This window comes from Bacillus rossius, chromosome 1, assembly GCF_032445375.1.
Source record: "Bacillus rossius redtenbacheri isolate Brsri chromosome 1, Brsri_v3, whole genome shotgun sequence".
NCBI lineage: Eukaryota > Metazoa > Arthropoda > Insecta > Phasmatodea > Bacillidae > Bacillus > Bacillus rossius.
In genome coordinates this window covers 177,563,501-177,578,509 of record NC_086330.1, presented here as the reverse complement: position 1 = coordinate 177,578,509, position 15,009 = coordinate 177,563,501, and positions in this window count along the sequence as shown.

Here is a 15,009-nt window from a genome sequence, read left to right as displayed (position 1 = left end):
TTAGGGACATTAAAAACCATTGAACATTGGCAAAATATTAGTTTTCTTATTTTTTTTCTTTAGTGAATATAGCGTTACAATTTTTATGTAAGCAGCAGCCTTCAATTACAATGGAGAAGATATGGGCTACTCTTTGTATTTTCATTTTTTGAAGTCTGTTTTAAACTCTTCAGTGTGTTGGGTTGCATATTCTAAGGATAAAATTAGGCTCATAATGTTTCAATTTAAAAAGATTTACATTTTAAACAGTTATTATGGAACAGTTCTTGAAAATTTTCAGTGTAAGAACAGTTTTTTTTTTTAATAATCTGAGGATATAAAAGTTCATTGCTATGTTTTTTTTAATTGCTGTTTAATTTAATCTCACCAATGACTTAAACAAGTGAAACTAAGTACTGAGTAATTAGAGTAAGTACTGAATAAGTACTGAGTAAACAACTTTGTTTTCAAGATGGCATTCAAGTTGGTTAATAATCCAACATGTATGTAAATTATTAATATGCTGCAATTATTTTAAAACTGTCTTGAAATATTCAATAATTGTAATTCTCCCCCCCCTTTTTTCCATTAAGATAAATTAATAGATTCCTTTTTCTCAGCAAATTTAGAAATTAATGGTTTAATATGTAAAATAATATTCAGTTTGAACAATTTCTGATGTACATGCATACCAATTATTTAATCCATTTTTTTAAATTCAGTAATGGATCAACATGATATATGCTGCAATAAAAAGAGCAGCTTAAGCAATAGCTGCTAAGATAACAGCTGGCAATATTATCCAAGTTATATTTCTGAGCAGCCTTGACCAAAGAATTATCCAAATCTTCGGTACAGCATCATCATTGGGAATGATGTAGATTCTAGAAGGTGGTTTTGTCCCTCAACCTCTGGTAGACATTATATTGTGGTAGTCATGCATTTTGTTTATCCTATACTTTTCCAAATATTTATTTGAAAATTAAATATATATTTTTTTTCAATACTGGTATGCTTCCAATTTTGTTGTTTTAGATTGGTGTAGTGGGTTTAAAATAAGAGTGGTGAAAATTAAGTAGTTAAGATACCTTAAAGTTGACAGAGAGAAATTGGAGGTGTACTACATTTAAAATGAAACAAAAAAAATGACTTGCATGAACATGGAAGTGTTAATAGTTCATATTTAAAAAAAAAAAATTAAAGTTGTTCTACTCAGAAGTGTATGCAGAATTTTGTTATGAGGGAGGAAGGGGGATGGGGAGGAGGAAAGTGGTAAAGAAGCACTTAGCCTGCTGTTGGCTTTATTTTTTTTGGGGTGGTGGGGGGGGGGGGGGGAATATAGATTTTTCTTTTAGGATTTTGGGGGAGGCATATATTTTTCTTGCCTCTGCATATACCCCTGGTAGGTTCATTATTAAAACAAGACCGCTTACAATCCTTGTGTTTTCATAAGATAGCCAAGAAACCTAAGAGTTTTTTTATGCATATTTGTTATAATGGCCATCAGTCACAATCAGTTACATATTAATTTACTGTATTAGTCTTTTATTTAAGTTAAATTTCACTTAATATAGTAAAATTAGCTGTTCAAAGGCTTCATAAAATATTTTAAGAAACATTTGATTTGATCTCTAAATACTAGCTCAAAAATTGCTTCTGGTTAAACTTTTATAAAAATTGCTTATTTTAATATTCACACACATCTAAGCACAGATTTAATGGTTATTGGTTATTCTGATGATAAATAGAAATATAAGAACAGTGAGTGATGATAACAATTCATAAGATGCAGAGTGATGACTGGGGAGGTGCAAGGAATGGAGCTGTACCAAACTTTATCGCAAGATGAATCATACTAAGTCAATATTTGTTCCTGAATTATCTAGCTAAATGCAATGTGTGTCATTTAATTTGTTTGTACTTGTCTCAGTCTCAATAAACATAACTACATTGATTCTAAACTTACAATAATAAAAATTAGTTCAAAATATTTTTTTTTATATTCGTCCACATGAAACAAAGTCTATACTGTATACAAATGGGCTCACTGGCAACAACAAGCAGTTGTACCTGCTGGAACTTGCATTGATAGTCAGCTAGTCTAATGAAATTCTTCCATGTTATATCTTGTTTACACAAAAAAAAAGTAAAGAATGGTTATATACAAGCACTGTGAAATCTTTGACTGGAAAAACCTTGATAATACTTTTAGTCAGCATACTTTATAGAATGTGTACTTTGTTATTAGCACCTCCTTTATTATAACTCTGCCTCTATGATACCTAGTGTAACCTATACAATTCATACTGGTAATGATCAATAGTACAATTTAAAAATAATAAAAAAAAGGATCAGTTGAGCAGCATTCAAGAAAGATAGCTGGCAGCTGATAAACAACATTCAAGAAAGACAGCTGGCAGCTGATGAGAAGCATTGGGAATATGTGCTTCTGAAATGGCAACCAGCAATTTGATTAAAAAGGCATCAAAGAACTTAAAGAAAAGTTAAAAGGCATGCTGGAGGCATGTGCTAAAATTGCCAATTATGAGAAAATATTGTGTTAAGAAATCATTTTTTTTGTATACAAGATTCCTTACAGACATGTGCATTGGTTTTTTTTTATTCGACAGGCTATTAATAGTTAATATAAATAATTGTTTAATTATAACAATCCATGGGAAAAAATTGAGATATTAAATAATACACTCTTTGTAAATATTTTTCGTTTAAAACCAAAACAAAGTCTGAAATTGCAAAATTTTAAATTAAACTTGTAAACATGAAGCAGCACACAAGCAATCTCCCATGTATAAGATTTACTTGAAATAACAACCTATCATTGAATGATTCATAGTATCTATTTTTTTACACACAAAAAAAAACAATGGTTCAAAAAAGCAACTGCCAACTCTCTCAGGACAATGAGATCATCTGCTGAAACCAGAAAACAAAAAGTTAACATGTGTTTAGTGTAATATACAAGTTATACTCAAAAGTAACATGGAAATGAGTGAACACTTATTTTCACAATTTATTTAATAAATGCAACAAACTTGATAACAAAGTACTTATTAAATTGCATAGCTCGTTTCTTCATGTTTCTTCATTTTCTAAGGTTTTCCAACTGCTATGAGGGTGCAATCTGGCAATTCGAAGGGATTTTGGTGGTTTCTTAACAATCTTCTCTGCCTTCTCCTCCAGTTCGATGGCTAGCAGAAAGGCAGCAAAGGCCATTGTGTAGAACCTGAAATATTTTCAAACATTAACTAAATTAGTGGAATATAGTTTGGTAGGCTACTAATTGTTAACAAGAGGGCCTGATTAATAAAAATAATTTTTAAGATGATATTATTGAGCTAATATTCCTCGATGTAACGCATAACTGCATTCATTTTTCTTTTTTTTTTTTTAAAAAAACAATTTTAACTTTTTGACTTCTTTTCCAACAATTCTCCATGAGTGTGTTGTAATTCTTCAAGCAGTTAAACTAGAAATATGCCGTTTTAATAGCTTGTTAGGTTAGATAAATCAAAAAATTTAATACATGAGAATGATTGGTTGGCTTAAGTAAGCTACATTAAAAATACTGTGTGATTTTGTGAACTGTTTCTTAAGTTATGTTACCAACAAAAATAATAGGTATAAACTGTAGTGTGGTTGGTTAGGTTAGAGTTAGCTGTGTTACAATATATAATTCTTAAAAACTGTTAAAATGAGTTCACAGTATATTTAATATAACTACCATAACCTAATAAACTGTCTACACTACTTTCAAGTATTTGTAGTTAACCTAATCAAACCAGCCATTCCCATCATTAAGTTTGTTAGATGAATTAAAAATAACAAAAAAAATAGTGTGGATCTGTGTGAATGGTTATTTAAGTTAGGTTAGTTACATTAATTGTACTACAAAATATGTGTGGATGGTTGGTTAGGTGAGGTAAGCTTAATTTTCTATTAGTAAAACAATGTTACAGTATTGATAGCCTATGTTAATTATTGGAATTAATGTCTGAAAACTAATAACTAATTTTAAAAAACATGGACAAGTAGCTTTTCACCATATTTACATCATTATACAATATTTAAAATGTAGCTAACCTAACCAACTGTAGACATGAATAGGTTTGCAGTATTTGAAGTGTAGCTAACCACACATAACCAACAATTTAAACAGTAAACAACTTGAAATATCTCAACAGAAATAAGTATCAAGGTTAATAATAGGAACTCAAAATTACCGTTTTCATAAACTTATTTTTATAATAAAGCCTCGCCTCCCCTACATAAAAGCTCGAAATGTTATTTAATAGAATCATCCTTTTTAAGGAGGGGAATTCATAAATAAATTATTCATCAAGTTATTTGTTTTATGATCAGCCCCACTTGTTAACAATTACCAAAGTTAACACACTTAGGTAATAGAGCCAATATGTAAATGAATGAGCACAAATGAAAAATGTCTTGCACAATTGAACACACAAGGAGGCCGGAAATAGCTTTCTGAAACTAAATAGAGAAATATACAATTTACTGTCTGAAGTCTACAAGCGCACAGATTAAACAAAAATGCATGTTGAGCAAATACCCAAACACAAAATATACATAAGCAGCCTATTTGAAATATTTATAGCTAGGTTGAGTTCATAATGTGCGTGTAAATAATATCGCTCTTTAGGTTAGGATTAATTTGATAAGCTATGACAGCATTTATTAATATTCTTTTTACCTACTTTGATCGTATTTAAACCACTTCATAATTATTCCACACAAACTATGCATTGAAAACAATGATTTCATGGTACAATTAATAAACAGAAATAGCATGTTAAGAATAATGTTCGCGTGTTAAATATACACACGCTAACCTAAAACAATTGTTTACGTTTAACTTCATCGCTTTACATCGTACTCGACTATATTTAAAATAATAATGTGCGATTATAGTGACGTTTTTAGGACGGGAGGACATTATTTTTAAGAGTAATTATATCACCTCACATTCGCTTCGTATCACCACTTGAAATGCTCGTGATATATAACGTAGCTCCGGTGCGATAAATATCACTTGAAAAGTGTGCTCGTAATCAAAGTTTGCGATATATACCGCCACAACGTCATCAATATTCGAAGTTTAACGAAACAGGATGTGTTCGTAATCACGTTGCTGGTTCCTGCGATATTCTTCGCAAACCTTCGTTATTTATCGCAACTTATAACGCAAAGTGTGTGCTCGTAATCAGCCCGCTGGCTACGATGGTGATCACCGAAGAATAGGGAAAAGGCTATGTTCCCATTGTAAACAATGGTAATGCTTGGTAAACCAAGTATAGTCGCCGCACGGTAAGTTCGTACTTTTGGGAAGAACTGTTGAAAAATGGAACTAAGAATATTTGGTTTACTATTGTGCAATTTGTTTGACAAATAAATAAACAAAATAGGACGACATAATTTATCAAGCTATTACGTTTCCGTACGTGTATATGAATACTGAAATAATTTGTATTTGTTAATTTTATATGTAAGTTTTTAAACACGCGTGGCAACGATATTTATCGGTATGTTGGCTACACACTTGAAGAAATAGTTCCTTAGTATGTAATTTTGAACAGCTGAAATAACGATAAATATTGCTGAAAATGTTTCACATATGTTTACTTCCAGATCCTGGAGTAATATTGTTTAATATATACGAAAGTTAAGTTATTTTGTTTACAGATGACGTTGCAAGCTGTTGCGGATGAATCACCTACGTAACTGTGTGTCGGCCCGAGCCATGTTGAACGCTTGTTTTTGTTTGCTCAAAACGACTTCTGATTTTCCGAAAACATCCCGTGTATTTGTGTACTAATTAATTTTCTAATTTTAAAGGGTTGTCTTAATTGTAACTTGTAGTGAACTATTGCTTTTACAGTGTAACTTTGTGTTAGTTATTACGGTTTGTTAGGTTATTAAAATGAATGTAAAGAAGGAGACAGCACGATATTATCAACGTGGCACGAAGAGTTACGATGTTAATAAATACAGGTCAACTGGAACAGGGTGATGTCGCAGAAATGACAGCATTTCTTCTAGATCTGGGCGTCACGACCGTGAAAAAGTGAGTGACTAATTAACACGTTATGAAAGTATGTGCGTGAAAACGTTCCGTTAGGTTGGGGCGTGTTTGTAAAATAGTGTAAAAGTACCTTCCTCGCAGCTTTCTTGTTTTGAATGTCGGGCAAATTACAAACAGACACGTTCTTATATTTTCGTTTATATATTAGGTAATGTCCCACAAGCAAAACATATTAAATGTAAGGGCATGTACACAGATACTAACCTAACATAACCTATCCTCAACCAACATAATGTAACCTAACCCAACCCAAATGAGGTTTATTTACATGAAATTAGGTTTGGTAAATTTTGGTTAGGTTAGGAAACATAATTGTCAATAATTAGAATGCATTTTAAAAAACTTGAGTAGAAATTCAACTCTACGTAGGTTGTTGTCATGACTTTTTGTTAACACCTGTAACCATAAAAAAATACAGCATTTGAATATATGCTCAGGGTAAATGTGCTAATGTATGCTTTTTAATTACAGGTGTTTTGGATAACGTGTTTAGTGATATGCAATTTCTCTGCTGTGTTTATATGTGATTCTTAAACATTAGTTTCATTACAGGATATAACATAATATTGATGGTAGTGATAATTTATTGCTGAGTTTCGATTTATTTAATATATTTATTTTATTACAGATTCTTAAGTTAAGTTTTTTATGGCAACAATTTATTTTCTGCATTGTACATACTTAAGTGATATAGTTTTTATATGAGACAAACCACATAGACACATAAAAATACACACTTACAGAAATGTTTAATGTATAACTTAGAATTTGAATTTAAAATTTATTCTGCTTGATAGAAAATAATGCCTCTAATTACAAAACACATGTTGGTTAGCCATAACCTTTAACCGATACTTGACTCGGTTCGTAGTGCCAGAAAAGTGTTACTAACTTGGGTAAATATGTAGTTGGGCGGTATTTGCGAAAAAAAAATGTTAAAAATCCAAAAATACCTTTATTTTATGCTCTTCAACGTCCTCTTTTCATTAAAAGCGGCGGAGATAAGAAATTCCAAATACTTTAGGAGATATAGAATTTTTTAATTTTGTAATACAGGACCTGTGGAACCATTCGAGCGACGCCATTTTTGTTATTTTGCTGTGTGTTCGTGAATACGCGAATCGTCAATGCGTAATTAATAAAATGGTTGATTAGGTCAGGTCAGTTACATTACTAATACTTTCAAACTAAGCCGACATTAAAAATAATGTGAATTAATTTTAATTATTCTTTAGTTTTAAATTATTTATAATGTAACTGACCTTACCTAACAAACCCGTAACAAAGGATGCACAGTAATAACTCACGTATTTTTTTGTTACTTATTACTTGCGCAACAATATCAAAATAACAAATAAGACTTTAAAATTAGAAACGTTAAAAACTCACCTAAGTTGGAGGCGGTAATTAAACACCGTTTTAAACAATAAATGAACTAAATAATCACGTATTGGTTCGTTTGAATTCTGGCCTATCACAAACAATCACGTGACATCATTATCCAATTAAAAAAAGTAGATACTCGTACGTAAACAAGAAACAATGATAATCGCCACATTAGTGCACTGGTATTGTGATGAAATTTAAAAATTCGATATCTTCTAACGTATTTGGAATTTCTTACCTCCGCCGCTTTTAATGAAAAGAGGAAGTTGAAGAGCATACAATAAAGGTATTTTCGGATTTTTAACATTTTTTTTCGCAAATACCGCCCAACTACATATTTAACCTAACTTGTTATTTTCTATTCACAAATGACCTCTCGATGTAATGGCAGTGATGTGCCTGGCACTCACGGCTTTAGGAAAATAACAGTTTACATAACTACCTCATACTGAATAATTTCTTAAAGTTGAATTCTTCATAAATGATACTGACATAATTTTCATGCTTTCAACCATAGCACTTTGTGATATAGTAATCTCGAAGCAGCAAAATTTCTTTTGTAAAACTTAACATCAATTTTTATGGATATTATGTGAAGACACAGCACCACGCTGGGTTTAAACTCTAAACTATAAAAATTTGCTTAGATTTTTTTATATTTAATATTTGAATTATTAAACATGGTGTTATGACATTTTCTACTGACATTTAACCAATTATAAAAATTGCAGTGTAATTTTATTATCCATTAATTACATCCCTATTTGACAGTTACCCAAACAAAACATTGCCATGTGGTAGTCACATGGTTTTCCACATGGCAATGTTATTGTTGATATTTGGCGGAAGGATACATAGTCACCTTGAAAATAGATCCCAGCTTGAAGCAGGGCTTCCTAAAAGTATGAACTTACCGTGCGGCGACTATAGTATTAGTTCGCTGGTGTTTTATTTAAAGATTACACCAGTCATATGGTGGTCGAAACATCTTAGTGATCACATATCCATCATCCTCCACTAAGCTGATTTTCTTGAGAATGAAGTTATTTTGTTCTAAGAAGCCCTGGCGATTTGAATATAACATGACTTACCAAAGGAGACTGAGGGATCTTACTTAGTTTCGCAGGTATTGTAACGCTCATGTCGCACGGGTTGTAAGAAACTATATGGTCATGTAGAAATAAAGTATATATATATGTGTTAGTGCTGGTATGTTTCTAGTGGCTGTCACTTCGATACGACAATCGATGATGCCACCACTGGTTTTATCGCTTTGTTTACCAACCTCAAATACATAAAGTAGTGCATTCTAATTGAACTCGATATGATGCAGCAGGGTACATTGTTGCCTTTCGTAAAAGTCTTCTTGAAAGTCTGCATGCATCTGATAGGTGAACAAATAGTGTCCATTGGTAAAATCGGCACTGAAATTCGTATTCTGAGTTTTAAAAAAAACTTTATGTTTTTTATGCTACAGTGATCAAATAGGATCTGTCTGCACCCACATTATTTTGTTGTCTCGTTTGAAAGGCTACGATGAAGTAACATGGTCGTGCAGTGGTGAAAGTAGCCTTTACACTCCAATTAAAACTGTGGGTCTATGGAAGGCTAGTATATATTTCAAGGCTCCAGATGTACTCTCTGTGATATTGAGACAGATATATGTGGCATCAACCACTCGAATGTAGTCGAGGTCAATGTCACTGGTTATGGTTGGTTCGATGTGTCCGTAATATCATTAGTTATTGTTTTTATCAACAGTAGGTATGTCTAATTATTGCTTCGCACTAACAATAATATGCTTGTAATTTTTCGAAAAGCCGTGTAGTTGTTTTAGGTGCACATATACTTCGAACTGATCGTTAGTTGAGGTTATAGGTAATTTGTAGTCCTCTGACCAACCCAACCCGCCATGTTACTCAAAGCTTCTTCGTTAAGTGTGAGCGATAGTTAGTTTTTCATAGTTGCTGTTACACCAACATCTCTCGTTTCATCGAACTGTAACCCATTCATTTCATAGGCAATTCGAGTCATGTGTAGTATTCCATTGAAGACAATTTTAGCATGTTATGGCGCTTGCCCATTTACTTTGGTAAATGTACCATATATTCTCAAGTAACTCTTGAAGAATAGTCAGTAATTATCTTGGTTTTGAATTGTATTCTTACTTCTGATGTCAACTGGTATGGACTGTTGATGTATGGAATATAAGTTGTGGATTTCTATCTTGACTATTTCGTTTTCGAATTCAAGCGGTTGCACTATGTTGAGGATTAGGGCATCCATCTCCTTCAAGAAATTAATTTTTTTGGATGATAACATTTTGATTCTTTGCACTCGACTGGTCCTGTGTCGAGCCCTCACTGCGACTTTAAAAAAAATTTTCCCTTCTGTACTTCATTCCCAATGTTTTCTTTAAATGAAAAAAAGCTATTTCTTCGTTTTTATAGTTAATTAGGCGGCCATCTTGATCAATCACACGAATAGTAAGCCCGTGTATGCGTTTGATGATTATCGAAACGTAAATGAGAAGTTTTGGCAGTTCTGTCAGCTTATATCCTGGTGGTACTTGCAGTGAGAATTCATGAATGGTACTGTTTGCTTTACCCTTAGGTAGCTGTATCCTATGACTTTAGCCATAACTGTTACAATATTCATCGGAAATATTTTTATAGGTTTTTTCGATTCATGTACACAACCCGTTTCGAGGATCTTGGCATGGAACCCTAACATGTAATCTAAGGTGTCCCTGGCTGTGAACTATGTTACCACTGATCGTTAACATACATTGCAATGTGTTGGGATTACCTTGTAGTATGAAGGAGACATCTTCTGGCAGTTTCTGTTTCTTCTAGGTTGGACACTTCGTACATACCTACAGGCAGTGCTATTTCATGTCTGTTTCTCGGTTTTATTGCTTGCATCAACATTGGGTATCGCATGATATGTTTGGAAATCAATTTAGGTCATGGACCATGTTCCATCGGTTAGTTCGAGGGGAGGAGTGTGTAATGAATGCAGCTCGGAGCTACGTCCAGTCATTATAATTTTTATATATTTTTTATAAACAAGGTAGCTTTCACTGTACTGCAATATACTTCTCGACTTGACGTCGTACCGACCATGGCCTTTAAGCCCGTGCTCCGCACCGCCATTACCGTATCCCATTTTCGGAGCGCGCCCCTCGCCCAGCCGGATTGAGTCAGGCGAGCGCCTCGGGCGTGACCCCAATAGACATAATGAAATTTAAAGGTACGGAACCCCGGAGGCTCGAACCCATAATTCAATTAAGGGAAAAGCTATTAGTACGAAATTACTAATTACCCGACATGTAATAAGTGCGTCGTAGCCACTCCGGGCGAGTACACCACGCACGGAGCAGACAACAAACCTCATTAACAGTCACCGCGGCCACTGGCCTTAATTAAAATGCCTGTGACTATGATCAAGTAAGAATAGGAGAAATCCCTCTTAAACAATTCACAGTGGGACAATATGTTAGTAAATTTACAGTCGCCAACTTGATGTCACAATTTAAATAATTAAAAACATAAAAACCATTGTTAAGCCTTAAGCACCCAATTACCAGGTGCTACATTTTAATTGGGCACCTGGAACATGTTTTAACTGGTAATAGAGTAAATTCAATTAATATAAGTTTTTTGACGCCGACTCACAAAGAAGAGAAAGTTTCTCTTCCTTGCGAGGCGGCCATGTTCGGCAGTCTCCAACCACTCCGCGCCGGGAACAGACGTGTGTCCGTGGGCAGCATCCAAGTTTTCTTTCGTTGATTATTTTATTCTATACTAAATTTTTAAATTTAAAACCTCTTATTAATTCATCGCTGCCCACGTCGACTCGGCGCGTATTTTACGGAACGGGGCCTATCCCGACCGTCTTCATCGTGATACCGCGACGTATCGTATCACAGAACGTACAGTACTGGCCGACTCCAGCGAAAGTGTTTATACTTAAGGATGCTGTGCATATGCCTGCCGGCTGCACACACGTAAGTGTTTCGCCGAATTTAGGAGCCCGCTCATAGAGCCCCCCCCTGCACCCGTTAACTTTCGGCGCTGGCCGTCTCCAGCGAGCATCGGCCCACGGCCCGCGAGACTGCCGCGGTAACCATTGTCACGTAGTGTTGTGTTTAGTGTTGGTGAGAATTTTTGTAGCGGGAATGAACCGCGGAGCGGACTTGTAGAGTGTACTGTGTACCCACATGGACCCCCGGTGAAACTCCCAAATTAAATGTATTCTCGCCAACTCGTATATCATTTTCCGTAATCTCCCGTCCTCCACACAGCCGAGCGGCCTTCACAGTCAAGGTAGAACCATTCAGGTTACATCCAAGCCGTGTACCTGGCGGGGCACGCGGGGGCAGAGTACCCACGACCCCACACCAACGGCCTAGCAGCCCGCTAGCCTGGCGCCCCTCCGGACAACAAGAGCATCGCGACGCCCGTAGCGCCCGTCAGGTACCCCCCGGGCCTTTCACAGAGGTCGGGTGATGGCAGACTGTGCAGTTCAGCCTAGTACTTTCGTCTTTTATATACCGCAACTAGGAACCTGATGCATAAATGGCCACAGTTTCATAAATTTAATCTTTGTTTTTCATAGTTGTAAGTTATTTTACAACCCCTCAAATAATGTCTCACTACTGGCAGAGCTTCTAAGTCTCCAAAACTCTCATAGTACTGAGCTGTACGAACGAACTTGGCGTATGATACCATGTGCTTTCCAGGTCCATTAGATGGATATAATTAATAATACCACCCTCATTATGGTGTGGTTTTCTGGGTAATTCGTGCTTCATATACACATTTATAAAATGGGGTACTTGTAATTGTTTTACAACTTTAATTATATCCATGGTTGTTAGACTGCGATTAGGAAGGTTGTTTAACAATTCCTGCTGCTTTCTCTGCTCTTCTTTTTAATCTTTGGCTGCCTACCCACACCACCATGCGAGATGATCGCAGGAAGAGCCCCTCCCCATTTGTTTTTCATTTCTCATGCCAGTCCTTCCATTTCAGAATTGTGGGGATTGATATCAGCCAAGTGTTTGGCTTGTGCTTTGGCTGTGTTTACAGATGTAGACAGCTGCCGCTCCACCTATTTATGTGCCAAATGCTGCTAAAGCAAGGAAAACCATTTCTTTTTCCTCTTGTTGGTTTACTTCTTCTCTGACCTGTACTGTGTACCAGCACCGATCTCACCCTTTACTCTCATTATTTTATTTACACTCCCGGCTGCGACTTTTCCCCCGATTTGAGATCCTGGATCCTTTGCTATTTGTGCGTTTGTGTGCTAGTATACCATCGGCTATGTGCCTGTCACTTAGATTATTGCTTTGAGAATAGCTAGTATTGTACTACTTGCACATTTTGTCAAAATAATTCATGCCTTCGTCGCCAGGTGGCTAGTTTCATTCCCGGACCTCAGTATTGATATCCTGGCAGGTGTAACTAATAGAAGCTTGTTAGTAACATAATTGATTATACCTCTGCCTTTTTGTACCTTTCTTCTTGCTCGAGTCATAACAACGAACTGGTTGCCTCCTTTATAGGTATGCATGTTTTATATGTTTACATTTAGTTTCATGGCGCTCGTGCTATAGAGTGAGTCGCTACCTGTTCGCGTTTTGTTCGATGACAAAGCTGGTGCTCACGAAATATGGCACAGGACTTTATTACCATCTACCATACGATGCTAGCAACTAGGATATTTGAATGGAGGGATTTTGTACCCGATGAACATGAAAATTATCTTCTATAAACTTTGTATCGGACATAATCAGTCTTGCTTTAAATTTGTTGTGGTTTCACAAATAAAAAATTAAAAACATACTTATTAAAACCTTATTTCGCGTTGATAATTTTATACATTATATAGGATAAGAAATGTGCATAAACAGGTAATCCGAATGTGAGGAACAGTTCACAGGTCACATCACATCAATGTTCTTTTTTTTTTTTTATTGAAAGACAAGGGCAGGTAGGTTGTGGATTATTACTTGTGTATTTTCGTTTCACATTATTTATTAGTTAGATGTCATGTAAAAGAAATTGACGTGAATACGCAATGTAAGTCATAAACTATTTAATGTAAACTATCAAATTATGTTATCCTTTAGTTTGTTTTGTATTAAAAATCTCCACATTTTAATTTCTTTGAAAAATCATTTAGTTAGATTACAACAATCACATAATTTCAATTTCTTCGTTTTGATTAAAACCGAGTCAAACCCAAACCACTTTAACTGTGCGAACGCTAGTAAATTTTCAATGTAAATTTTAATAAAAGTGAAGTATTTCCCACTATGTCTGTTTCACATAGGTTACATTTGTTTGGTGTTTCAAACAAATCTAGGTATTGACCATTAAATGAGCTTAATAAATCAACTAATAATGATTGATTTGTGATTAGCTAGAATGGAGATACACGAGTATTTTTTACAATATTAAAATGTGTGCCGTGTATTAGGGATTTAGGCACGTTTTATTTAAAATTTTGTAATCTTAAATATTTTTGGAAATATTTTTTTTCTCTCTCATCCTATTTTCTTTACGGCCAGGCCCTCAGCCTCTGTTCTCAGAGGCGAGCTGATTTTCTTTCCCAGCCTCATGCTAGCTTAGCATTCTGGCTAATATTTCTCCCGCCTTCAGGCACGTCGGGGGCCGGTAACTTTATTTCTTCGCGGGTCTTCTTTTGCCTACAGCAGCTTGTGAAGCAGTGCTGAGCCCTGCTAAGCCTGTCACGAATCGGTATAAGGTTCACTAGCAGCAAGACACGACAGGAGGATCCCGTGGGCCTTGTGTCCCACAGACCATGCGTTTTTTGAAGCCATCCCCCTCCTGCTCACCCACCACTTTCTTCTCAGAAATGTGGCTAGGAGCGACGACCGCACGGGGACGTTAACCGGAGTTAAGGCCATCTCAGGCTTGACAGCCGCAGTTACGATCCTGGATTTTAGCGAATCCTAGCGACGGCTGTGGTAACTAACGCCACTCGTGGGCATCGGCGGCGCCGACACTACCGCGCTCGCGCGGAGTTAACGACAACCTTTCCCCTCCTTATGTCTCAGGCCGCTAGGTGGCACCGCTGGTTACTCCATTACCCCCTAGCTTGACACTCTCGTCGGTCACTAGTCGATTTATTAGTACTTCTTCTCGCCACCAAAAGATAGCGCCTCAGTCGCGCAGTCACTCCAGTAAGATCTATTTTTTTTATGCCGGACACCTTCGGGTGGGCTCGGTAATTTTCGGTTCAGAGCCTACCCCCCCTCCCATTCTCTAGAGATCCCGCGCTTATGATATTCTGGTGATATCCCGCTCTGAACTTACTTCGGTGCGCGCCTCCTGACTGACTGGTACCGTTTGTAACTGCGATCTTCGGCGAATCATCGACATCGCATCGTTTATTATGTAGTCTTCTCAGACTTGAGGGATGGAGTCCCTAGCTAAAATTATTAACCAGTCAGTAGTTTAGTTTAAAGTAGAGAAACTTAGTATTTTTTATATAAA